This window comes from Alligator sinensis, unplaced genomic scaffold, assembly GCF_000455745.1.
Source record: "Alligator sinensis unplaced genomic scaffold, ASM45574v1 scaffold1419_1, whole genome shotgun sequence".
In the NCBI taxonomy this organism is placed as follows: Eukaryota; Metazoa; Chordata; order Crocodylia; family Alligatoridae; genus Alligator; species Alligator sinensis.
In genome coordinates this window covers 24,840-37,468 of record NW_005843683.1, presented here as the reverse complement: position 1 = coordinate 37,468, position 12,629 = coordinate 24,840, and the positions used below count along the sequence as shown (strand labels likewise).

At 53.2% G+C, this 12,629-nt stretch overlaps 1 pseudogene; it reads right to left on the bottom strand.

Annotated features, from left to right (window-relative positions):
- Window positions 1-2,955: 2,955 nt before the first annotated feature.
- On the bottom strand, window positions 2,956-11,156 carry LOC112548887 (annotated as a pseudogene).
- Window positions 11,157-12,629: the final 1,473 nt, after the last annotated feature.

Sequence of the window (12,629 nt, the reverse complement as noted above, 5' to 3'; positions counted from 1 at the left end):
GCCCAGTCGTGGGATGAATCCCACCAGGTTTCCGTTAGCCCCACTAAGTCATAGGTGTTTAGTGCAAGCAGGAGCGCTAGTTCATCCTGCTTGTTTCCCATGCTCCTAGCATTAGTATATAGGCACTTGAGCCCTGCGACTGGTGCCTTTGCTGCCCCCCCCGCTCCGAGTCCCAAGGGGCCCTTTGTTTCTTACCTTCTCGTTTCTTACCTGTGCCGCAGTGCTGGCCGCCCCATGGCTTGCAGGGTCCCAATGCTCTCTTTCTTCAGGCTGGGCTGTCCTAGTGGGTGCCACATGGTTTGGTGGTCCACAGCTTCCCCCGCCCTCATCTTCCCCCCTGCCCACTTCCCCCCCGGATCATCAAGTCTGGCCCCCTGCCCTGGGCAGGAAAAAGCATGGGGGTCAGATGACCCAGCCAGGTGTTTGTCCAGTCTCCCCTGTGGCAGGGCACTGTGGGTGCTACCACTTTAAGACCAGGGCCAAGCAGCCAGCAGATGCTTGCTTGCCAGGGCCATTTTAGATCCCTGGCTGCCTATATAAAGGGATCAGGTCCCTGCTGGCAGCCGGGCAGCAACATCATGCGGCTGGGAGGCTTTATAGACCACCGTGGAGGACAGGGAGGAGCTGTAGGGGATGGCTAGGAGGCTCCTGGTCCTGGGCATGACATAAAACTGCACCCTGCCAGGAGTGGGTGACCTGGTGGGGCTCTCAGTGGTGCGGGAGCCCCCAGGAAATGCCAGGCCAGTGATCATCCCAGTGAACGGCGGGTCAGGGCACCTTAACCCCAGGTCCCACAACTGGGTGGGTCACCCACTAGTAGGGCAGACCCCAGAGAGAGAGTGGGGTTAGAGGCTCAGAGGCCTGACTGAGAGTACCCTTGACTGGTCAATGCTGGGGCCAGGACCAAACTGGTCAAAAGGGCCAGGGGCCCACCACGAGGGACGTCCAGAGCTGAGGGCCTGGGGTTTCTGACTGGCCTTGGAGGTGAGGCCAGGGCCTGTATGGCCAAAGGTCCCAGGGGGACCATGCCGGAGAGGGGAACATAGTTTCAGGGAGCTAGATAGCCTGGATGAAGGTGGAGAAGGCCACAGGAACGGAGGGATCTTGGAGGGGTCCTGATCAGAGAAGTCTGGGGCCAGTGACTGTAAGAACTATGGATGTCATCTGCAAGGCATGGGCTGCGGTGTTGGGGAGGTACAGAGCCGCAGATAGCGCCCCCTGGCATCGGGGCATGAAATGGGCACCCTCCTGCTTAATTAAGATCATTCATTAATTAACAACAAGGCATGGCAGGAGGGAAGGTGAGCAGTTGCCCCAGAACAGGTGGGCAGGCCAAAGGTAAAAATCGGCCCCAAGAAAGCCCCTGTTACAGACCCCCAAGGTAGGGGAGAGCACCACCTCCCGTGGAAGCCCATTTGAGATTTTGGCAACCGTCACCGTAAAGAATTTCTTCCTTTCTAACCTGAATCTGCTCTCCGCCAGTTTGTGGCCCTTATTTCTAGTTACTCCAAGGGGTGCCCTGGTAAACAGAACATCTCCTATCCCTTGCTGTCCCCTTGATGAATTTACAGGCAGCCACAAGATCACCTCTCAGTCTTCTCTTGTGGAGCCTGAAAAGATTCAGGTCCCTCAGTCTCTCCTTGTAGGGCTTTACCGGCAGGCCCCTAACCATATCAGTGGCCTCCTCTGGACCCTCTCAAGGTTGTCCACATCCCTCTTGAAGTGTGGTGGCCAGAACTGGATGCAGTACTCCAGCTGTGGTCTTATCAGTGCTGCATAGAGGGGAAGTATCACCTCCCTGGACCTGTTTGTGATGCACCTACTAATGCATGATAAAGTGCAGTTAGCTTTACTGATCGCTTCATCACAGCGACGACTCATGTTCATCTTGGAGTCAGCCATGACTCCGAGATCCCTTTCCGCTGCTGTGCTGCTGAGAAGGTCCTCTGCCAGCCTGTAAGCGTGCTGGTGATTCCTTCTCCCCAGGTGCAACACCTTGCACTTGTCCTTGTTGAACTACATCCTATTCTGTTCTGCCCACTTCTCCAACCCATCCAGATCCACCAGGATTCGTTCCTTGCCCACTAGTGTGTTTACCCCATAATTTGGTGTCATCTGCGAATTTGGACAGGGTGCTCTCCACGCCCTCATCCAAGTTGCTGATGAAGACATTGAACAGCACTGGTCCAAGGACCGAACTTTGGGGAACTCCACTACTCCCATCTTTCCAGGTCAATGCCAACCTGTCCACCACCACTCAGGGTGCATCCCATTAGCCAATTTGCCACCTGCCTGACCATGTAATCAATCATCTATGTCACTGCCACTCATTTATTTATGAGAATTGAATGAGCTACTGTATTAAAAGCCTTCTTAAAATCCAAGTAGATGACATCTACCTCGTCCCCTACATCTAAGCATTTTGTGACCTGGTCATAAAAAGAAACAAGGTTAGTCAGGCAGGATCTACCTCACAGGCAGGCAATTATTTTGGGCAGAGGGCCGCTTACTGAGTTTTGGCAAGCCATTGAGGGCTGCATGCCAGGCAGCCAGGGACAAATAAATATTAATTTTCTAAATTTTATAGGGGCCCTGCAGGCTGTGGGCCACATTTTTCCCACCCCTGATCTACCTGCTATGAACCCGTATTAGTTGCCCTTCAGCATTATTTTTCCTGGTGGACTCCCAGAAATGTGATCCTTAATAATTTTTCAAAGGTTTTTCCCAAGGATAGAGGTGAGGTTAACTGTCCTATAGTTACCTGGACACTCCTTCCTCCCCTTGTTGAAAATAGAGACCACATCGGCCCTTTTCCAATCCTCTGGGACCTGATCTGAGCACCATGAGTGCTCAAACAGCCGTGTCAGTGGTTCTGCTATGACACAGGCCAATTCCTTCAGCACCCTTGGATGAAGATCATCCGGGCCTGCTGACTTAAACACATCCAGCCCCTCCAAGTGTCCCTTTACTAGGTTGGTGCTAACAGTTGGTGGGCTGGTTTCCCTCCTGTGCTCGTCTATAATCCAATTCGGAGATTTGTCCTGGTCTGTGTTCAGGAATACAGAAGCACAAAACTAATTGAAGAGTTCAGCCTTGTCCCTCCTATCAGTCACTAATCACCCTAGTCTGCCCTGTAGAGGTCCTATGTTACCCTGCGCCTTCTTTTTGCTCCCTATATACCTTTTAGAAGGACTTTTTGTTGTCTTTAATTTTCGTTGCCAGCCTAAGTTCCATTGCAGCTTTGGCCTGTCTAACTGCCTCCCTGCGAGTGTGGGCCAGGCAGGTATACTCCTTCGTGGTAGCTACCCCCTGCTTCCACAGCCTGTTATACCTCTTTTTTTGCCCCTAGGCTTTCCTGAATTTCCCTGTTCAGCCAAGAGGGTTTCTTGGCCCCTTTGCTCCCTCTCAAGCACAATGGAATTGTCTCCTTCTGCGCCTATAGGATCGCTCCCTTGAGGAATGACCACCCTTCCTGGACTCCCATCTCACCAATGCCCCTATCAGTGCCTCACTAATTAATCTCCTGAGCATATTGAAGTTGGCCTTTCTGAAGTCTAGCACTTCTGTCCTACTGGTTCTCTTTCCCAACCTCTGCTGGATAGTAAATTCAATAAATTGATGATCACTGTCCCCAAGATTACTTTGTATCTGCAGTTCCTTAGTCCAAGCCCCGATTTGGGGTTTACATTCTCCATTCATTTCATGCCTTTGTTGCTGTCGATGCCACCGTCACTTCTGCTGCTGCTGATTCTGATGCTGTCTTCTTCATTGTCTCCGGGTCCAGTTGCATCATCGTCCTCTTCGTTCTCCCTGTCCGCTCCCCCTCTTGGGCGGGGCTTATCTTTGAACTGCATGTGCCAAGTGTCCCTTTTCCAGGTGGAGTTGGCTGCATCTTCTCTGCCCTCTCCCGCCACTTTCCAGTAATAGGACTGAAGTTCGCTCAGAAACATTTTAACACAGTCGGTTTCATCTAGCTCAAGTGTCTGTACATCAGTAGGTTCCCATGTTGCCACAGGGCGCTTCTGACACAGGACACAAACTGGTCCAAGTGGGTTGTTGGGGACCCTGATGTTTACTTAGGTGTCTGTATAGTGCTGCCTCCCTAATGACTCCTGTCTCTTCAAGGAGCTGGCTTACCTTTTTCCACACTACCTTGGCATAGGAGCGATGGTCTCGATCTTGTCTTGGCAGCTTTCCCTGGGGCAGTTGGGGCTAGTCTCTCACCTCAGTCTGTGCCTCCACACCTTCACTGGGAGTGCACTGTGGGCTACTAGCCAGTTCAAGTCTCTGTGGTCTTTTCGTAGGTCCCAGACAGCTTGGCAGTCATCTTCAGGGAGCAGCTCCACAGTCAATAGCTTGTCTGCCTCTGACTGCCTTCTGCATCTTCCTGTGGTTGGTCAGAGCTGCTGGGCTTTCCTTGTGTAGCCTGTATTTGCCCTGGAACTCATTCAGGACCCTGGAGAACCTGGTACACAGTCTCCCTTTGGTTGGTGGGTACACCCCCCCATGGTCTCAGGAGGTGACGTGCAAAATACTTGACAAGGGGGGGAACACCAGTGTGGTATACAGAAGCACTGGTAGCAACACTGCCTTCATAAGTGCCACACGCCCCTCCACGGAGAGGTGATGTGTGTGCCACAGACCCAACCTCTGCTTCACCTTCACCTCCTTCTCCCAGGCTGTCCTTCCGCTTAGCTCATGGTCAAACTCCACCCCAAGGATCCTGACCCCCTCACAGGAGACTGAGACCCCCAGGGAGTGCAGGTCCCCAAGCTCACTCTTGGTCAGGTAGGTGCTTTTGCTCATGTTGAGCTTGGCCCCTGCTGCCGCTTCATAAACCTGTGTGTGCCACAGGACTCTCTCAGTTGCACAAATAACCAATTGCTCAAATGACAAGCGAGACCTTATGAGGGAGGATAAGGCAAAATGCCACGTTGATTGATTATAAAATTCAAAAGAGCGCTCGCACATACATGCACACTCACTCTCAATCACTCTGCAGATGTTATAGTTACCAAAATCTGTTGTTCAGTACCACAGTAGCTGGCCAGCCTAGAGAGTACGAGAGTAGAAGCAGGGCGTGCAAACGCATCTCTGCTTCCGGTGAAGTTTTCAGAGTGTCTTCCTACTTCTTGCTGCTAAGTCTCTCTCCTTTATAGGGCTTATCAAGTTGGTGTTGGGTGACTGGTCTGCCTTTCCTGATTCTGTGGCTCCTTTGTCTGAAATCTCAGTACTTTTCCATCCTGACAGGCAGTTAGGCTCATGCATCATTGTCTTTAGGAGTTGCTCTTCAATCACTGTCTTTACAACACTCTTCCATTATCGCTGGTGCAGGCTGTGTCCGGAGTCTCTCGCTTTGAGGTGTTGCAGACTTTGTCTTCAATCTTGTCTTTTCTGCTTATCTTTATTCTTTGCCTGGTACAGACTGGATTCTTCAGCCACTTCAACATCATTCACCATTTGGCAACTTGTTTGCTGACACATAGCTTATTTCTGCTCTTACCAATCACTCTACATTCATTCATCCATACATCCAAGTATCATAAGAAAGAATACTTGTTTTGCTATATAAAAATACAATAACAAGATATTAAAGTACAATAACAAGCTTAATTTATAACAGAAAACTTAAAATCGCTACATCTCACAGCATACTTATTCTGGCACAGGATGTTCAGGTCATCCATGTAGGCTAGGACCTTGGTCTCTTGCTTCCGCCAGGCATCTGAACTCTGCACATCCCGGGGTCCTGCCTAATGTGCTGGGCCAGGGGTTCAATGGTGCAGATGAAAAGGATCGGAGAAAGTGGGCAGTCCTGCCAAACCCCAACTCTGTCATGATCTGCACGCTCATGAACCCATTGACCAGCACCTCACTGCTTACGTCTGTGTACAGCGTCCTTATCCAGCCAGTGAAGGTCGGAGGGACTGCTATGATCATTAGTGCAGTAATCATTGAAACCATAGAAATTAAGGCCCAGGACGGACCTCAAAAGATACTGAGTCCACCCCGCCCTGCTCTGGGTAGGAATACTGCTGAGATCAAATGATCCCAGCAAGGCGCCGGTCCAGAGAATTCTGTCTAGAGAACAAAGGGGAAGGCAGAGTGTCTCCAAAGCAGATACAAGGTAGTCTCCTCATAGGTTGCCCCACATCTGAGCTGACCCCTGCCTGAGGTGTTTTCTTAGCTGCTCCCCATGATCAAAACTTGGGGACCAGCCACTGGGTCCTTTGGGTCTTGAGATGCCCTACAAGGGCTGAAGGCTGCATAAAATTTTTCAGTGCTCCAGGAGAAGGAGACTGCTTTCCTAAAATCAGCCACTGGCAGAGGCTGAGCAGGTAGATATCCCCAAGCCCTCCCTGAACTGCTGGCAAAATTGAGTGCTTCCGGGTCTGGATGCGCTGGTGTTTAGCCAGGGTGGAGGAGTCGTGGAAGCTCTTCTCACACTCGGAGCACTGACGTGTCCTCTCCCCAGTGTGGATGCACAGGTGGCTGGCCAGGATGGAGGATTGGGTGAACTTTTTCCCACATTCAGAGCATTGATATGGCTTCTCCCCTGTGTGGATGCGCACGTGCCAGGCCAGGTGGGTGGAACTTGCAAAGATCTTGCCACACAGAGCAAGAATGTGGCTTCTTCCCAGTGTGGAGACGCTTGTGTTTTCTCAGGCGGGAGGATTCACAGAATCTTTTCCCACACTCAGAGCACTTATATGGCTTCTCCCCTGTGTGGATGCACTGATGATTAGCCAGGTAGAAGGACAGGGTGAAGCTCTTCCCACACTCGGAGCACTGATGTGGCTTCTCCTGTGTGGAGGCGCTGGTGTTCGGTGAACCTGGAGGTTATATGGAATCTCTTCCCACACACAGAGCATGGATATGGCTTTTTCCACTGTGTGGATGTGCTGGTGTCTGGCGAGGCTGGAGGAGTGGGGGAATGTCTTCCCATACTCAGAGAACTTATGTGGCTTCTCCCCTGAGTGGATACACTGGTGCTTATCCAGGCTGGAGGAGAGCGTGAAGCTTGTCTCACACTCAGAGAATTTATGTGGCTTCTCTCTGGTGTGGATGCGCTTGTGCTGGGCCAGGTGGGAGGATGTAACAAAGCTTTTCCTACACACAGAGCAACAATTTGGCTTCTCCCCAGTGTGGGTACGCTGGTGGTTTGTGTGGCTGAAGGAGTAGGAAGAGCTTCACCTACACAGAGCACTGTGTAGACGCACTGGTGCTTGGCCCAGTTGGAGGATTGGGTGAAACTCTTCCCACATTCAGGGCACCAGTGTGGCTGCTTCCCTGCATGGAGGCACTGGTGCCAAGCCAGGGATAAGAAATGGGTGAAAGTCTTGTCACTATCGCTGTGTCACATGTGGTGTTTCCCCCTGTGCACAGGTTGGTGTTTGCCTCGGTCCAAGGGGCATGCAAAGCTCTTCCCAGATCTGGTGCAGCGGGAGTGCAGCTCTCCAGAATGGATTTTGCAGTGAGCAGCCAGGGTCGAGAGGCAGGTGAAGCCCTTCCTGCACGTGGTGCACAGGTGGGGCTTCTCCCCAGCGTGGCTTCTCTTGTGCAGAGCCAGGAGTGAGGGGCAGCTGAAAGTTTTCTGGCAGTCGGGGCAGGGGTGGGCTCTGCCTCTGGGCTTGGCGGGGAGCTCCCGCTTCCCTCCAAGGCCCTCCCCACTGGCTCAGCTCGGATGCAGGGTCTCTGTACAGTGGAACTTTCCCTCGTGGCTCTTCAACGCCACAAATCCTTCCCTGTGCTCAGGGCTGTCCCTAGTTTCTGTCCCTTGACCACTCCCATGCCCAAGGGGAGATGGCACCTCCTTCACTGCTACATTCTCCCTCTGCTTTTGGGGCCTCCCTTGACTCTTGGGCCTTTGTTTCTCCTCAGGTCGCAGCAACTTCATCTTGCCCAAATGCCCTGGGGAAGTCCGGGCTGGCTCCAGGTTTGCAGCCCCTTCTTCAGGACTCTGCTCCTCAGCTCTGCTCAGCAGCCAGGCACCTCCTGCATGGGGAAAAGAAACTCCAGGTTAGTCCCTGCCCTGTTGGCACAGGCCAAACACTGCTATTCCCTCCGCTGCGATGAGTTGTGAGCACAACTGGACTTGGCCCTTGTGTTTCCTTAAGAGAGCAAGCTCTTCCTGCCAAACCCCAGGTGCGGGGGTGAGAAGGGGCACGTCCCTGTGTTGGGTTAATGTTCTTTGCCAAATGGAGGTCAGAGCCACCCTACCAGGGTAAACAGCTGCATGATGGATTGCTGGGGCTTGGTAGCAGGCAGAGATGTGTGGGGAGCACAGCTGTACACTGGACCAGCTGCTTCTCTTTGGTAGAAAAAGCCCATTCAGCCTCCTAAAATTGTTCTGGGAGGGGAGGACTTAGATCTGTGGCTCTCCCTCCTGGAAGGAGCAGGGCTGTGCCTCCTACCTGCTTTTGGGGAAAGGTCGGGCATGGACCAAGCCCATGGGGCTTTTCTCTGCTTACAAGGCCCAGGGTATATGGCAGACAAGGTTCCTTGGGTGAATTTGATATCTTTTATTAGACCAACCCAAATGGTTGGAGAATAGTTATTAAGCAAGCTTTCGGATTCAAAAACCCTTCGTCAGGCTAAGGAAGCTTCAGCAGTTGGTGTTGCACCTGCCCGAGCGGTGAATTACAGTATTATTTAAACTAGAGGTGCATCAATACATCAGTCTGATATCAGACCGGTACCAATATAAAGAAATTTATCTATATCAGATATTGGCCCTATGGGGCCGATAATTTGGCCAGTAAATGCCAGTGCTGCATGCAGGTGCAGCGCAGCATGGAGTAGAGCCGGCAGCGTGGAGACCTGCCTCCAGGTGGTAAGTTGGAAGGGGAGCGGGGAGGAAGGGGCTGGTGCTGCCCAGGTGGGGCAGGCATGAGACGGACACGCAACTCATGGGGTGGGGGCAGCTCCTGCTGCTGCTTGCACCCAGGGTGGATTGGGGGGGGCAGGGGGGATGGGCTGCAGCTGTAGGGTGAAGCCAGTGCCAGCCTTGCGCTAGGCTCATCTCGCTAGGGGCTGGGCTTGGAGTGGGCTCTGGCGACGCTAGGAGGAGGCTGTAGCCACCCCAGATTTCACCACAGCTCTGCTTCCAGCTACCTGGTGCAGCCCTGTATGAATGTCCTGCCTCCACCCAAGTGCCAGGAAAAGCTGGGGCTGCACCGGGCAGCGATGCGGGGCTGGAAGCAGAGCTGTGGTGAAATATGGGGTGGCTGCAGCCTCCTCCTAGCGCCCCCAGAGTCTGCTCCGAGCCCAGCCCCCAGCGAGATAAGCCCCACACAGTGCCAGCTCCAGCTCCATCCAGCAGCTGCAGCCCGCCCCGCCCCGCACAGATCTGGGGGCGCATGGACCTTCCCTGGGTGCAAGCAGCAGTGGGAGCCCGCCCCCCCAACCTGGGCCGCAGCCCCCATGGTGAACAGCCCCCCCACGCCCCTTCCCCTTACACTACAACCAACTTACCACCTGATGGCAGCTGTATCTGATATCAGCTCAGTATCAGCCGATATGCCTCCTTTAATATCAGCTATCGGTATCACCCCCCAAAATCTCTATCGGTGCACCCCTAAATTAAACTTTTTTTTTTATACAGGTATTTAGCCTTACTTATCCATTCCTTAAGTTTTTTTTGTCTAGCCTCATTATTATTTATTGAAGAACTACTATGCTCTGGGGGGAAAGCTGAAGGAGACAGGGGCACAGGTGGTCTTCTCATCCGTCCTTCCAGTGATCGGACGTGGACAACATCATGAGACCTGCACCAGAGAGGTCAACTAGCACCTTTGGGAATGGTGTCTTGAGGTGGGCTTCGGCTTCTTGGACCATGACCCATACTTCAAGACAAGAGAGATGCTCGGGTGGGATGGGCTTCACCTCTCTCTCAAAGGTAAGTGTGTGTTCTCTTTCAGGTTGGCTGATCTCCTCTGGCAGGCTTTAAACTAGGCTCGTTGGGGCAAGGGGAGGATGAGGTCGGAGGGAGCCTCGGAACACCAAACCAAGTGTCACCCACAAGAACAGACCAGCCAAGACTGACAACGAGCACAAGAAATACCCAGGTAAGAGACAGGGGCCTGGATAGTCCTGGGATTAGCGGGGCGGTGCATACACCTTCAGGAGGCCTTAAATGCCTATACACTAATGCTTGTAGTATGGGGAGCAAGCAGGAGGAACTTGCCCTCCTGCTAGCTAACACAAACCCAGACATAGTGGGGCTCACGGAAACTTGGTGGGATCCAACACATGACTGGGTGGTGAACATCAAGGGCTATAGGCTGTACAGGAGGGATAGAACAGGGAGGAAAGGTGGGGGTGTGGCGCTCTAAGTCAAAGAACAATTCACATCCTCAGCGAGCAGCACTGGGTCAGAGAAGGAGCAGGCTGAAGTGCTCTGGATCAGAATACAAGGGGGTCGGGGGGAAAGGGACTTAATGGTGGGGGTCTACTACAGACCACCCAACCAGGGAGAAGAGCTAGACCGGGAATTCTCAGGTCAGCTCGCAGAAGCAGTTAAGTCAAAGGATGTGGTTATCATGGGTGACCTAAACTATATAGACATTTGCTGGGAAGAGCAGTCAGCTAGGTCTGACCGCTCACGTAGGTCCCTAGCCGTGTTACAGGACTTCCATCTAACCCAGGAGGTGCACAGTCCCACCAGGGGAAATGCCTTGTTGGACCTGGTCCTGGCCACAAACGATGACCTGGTGAGGGGACTGCGGGTGCTCAATCACCTGGGCGATAGTGATCATCGCCTACTGGAATTCACCATCCAGTGCAGTGTGGCAAAGGCCTGCAGCAAGACAGCAGCCCTGGACTTCAGGAGGGCAGATTTTATTGAGCTAAGGAGACTAGTCGGGGAGGCACGGAAGTCCCGGAGGGGTGGGGAGTTGCGAGTCTAAGAAGAGTGGTTGTTCCTGAAGGAGAGGATCCTCCAAGCCCAAAGAGTGGCAATCCCAACACGGATCAAAGGGGGCAAGAGTGGTCAAAAGCCCCCAGGGCTAACCAAAAGCATCCAGAAATGTCTCTGTCGGCATGTCTGTGCAGGATACTGCCTAAATCCCCTGGTTCTCGTCTGCCACGACTTTGATCTTATTAAAGAAATAGGGAGAAAAGAAATGTTACCATGGCTGGTACCCTCGAAGGACCATGCTTGATCGAACTTCAGAATATAGGTGCTTTATTGCTCTCTCTCTTACAGGTAAACTCAGAGGGGGGAGCAGTCTGTCGGAGTTGTCTCTGAGATCCCCTGCACTCTGACGAGGAGGATCCCCATCAACTTAATCAGGCCGGTAAGTATATCGCAGTGTCTCAATTCCCCACCGCTAATTAGCTCATTATCAGCTTGTTATGGGCGATGCCCGCTTCCCCTGCCGGGCTCGGTGCCGGCGCGCGGATCCGGGAGTTTCTGTCTCCTAGCCCTACTCCCCTTTTAACTTCAGGTTCAGGGTGTTGGGTCCCTGTCTCTTCAGGGGCTTGACAGGTGGCCTCCACCCTCCCCTGGCTCCAGGGTTCCTTCGCCGCGTCTCGGCGTGGAGCCACGTCTTTTCCCTGTGCTGTGGCTCCACTCCCCTCCGACTCACCGCTGCTGCCGTATGCTTCAGGTAAGTAGCGGGGAGGGGTTACCAGTCCCGGGGCTCAGTCCTTGCTTGGCCCACGTTGGCCCTGTCGCCTGGGATCCTCCCTCCTGATCCTTCTCAGTGAGGGTCCTCGACGGGGGTCTCCTTCTCTTGTGGTGCCTAAAGGCATCTTCCTCAGGCCTCTTCCCTCTTCATATTCCCCGGTGCCGAGTCCCATTGGTTCTCAGTGGGCGTGGGGCGTCTCTGCCCCCGCCGAGCCATAATCACCTCCAGCTGCCACAACCTCTCCAGTAACAGGGTTTCAGTTGGGACCCTGTTACAGTCTCAAAGCTAAGAAGGAAGTGTACACCCAATGGAAGGGAGGGGTCATCACCAGGGAGGACTATACCTCCGCTGCTCAGGGCTACAGGGGGGCAGTCAGGAAGGCCAAGGCGGAGATGGAACTGGGACTAGCAACCCGGATCAAGGACAACAAGACATCCTTTTTTAAATACATAGTGGGTAAAAAGAAGGTTCTGGGTAACGTGGGGCCCCTGCAAGACATGCTAGAAAATCTGGTGGTCTCACCAGACAACAAAGCTAACCTATTTTAACAATTTCGTTGCCTCCATTCTTCTAAGCAGGGATCAGGTCATCCCCCTCACCAGGATCCCCGACGGTCCCAGGGGAGGTACAGCCCGACCCAGGGTCAGAGAGGACCTAGTCAGGGAACTTCTGGTGGGACTAGATGTGTTCAAATCAGCAGGTCCTGACGACCTCCACCCCAGAGTGCTGAGGGAATTAGCAGAGGTCATTGCGGGACCCCTGGCACAGCTTTACGAGCACTCGTGGTGCTCTGGCATGGTGCCAGAGGACTGGAAAAGGGCCAATGTGGTTCCCATTTTCAAAAAAGGGAGGAAGGAGGACCCAGGAAACTATAGGCCTGTTAGTCTTACCTCAGTCCTGGGGAAGCTCTTTGAGAAAATTATCCAGGTGCACATCTGCAAGGAACCAGCAGGGGAGGTTATGCTTAGGGGCAACCAACATGGGTTCGTTAGCGGCAGG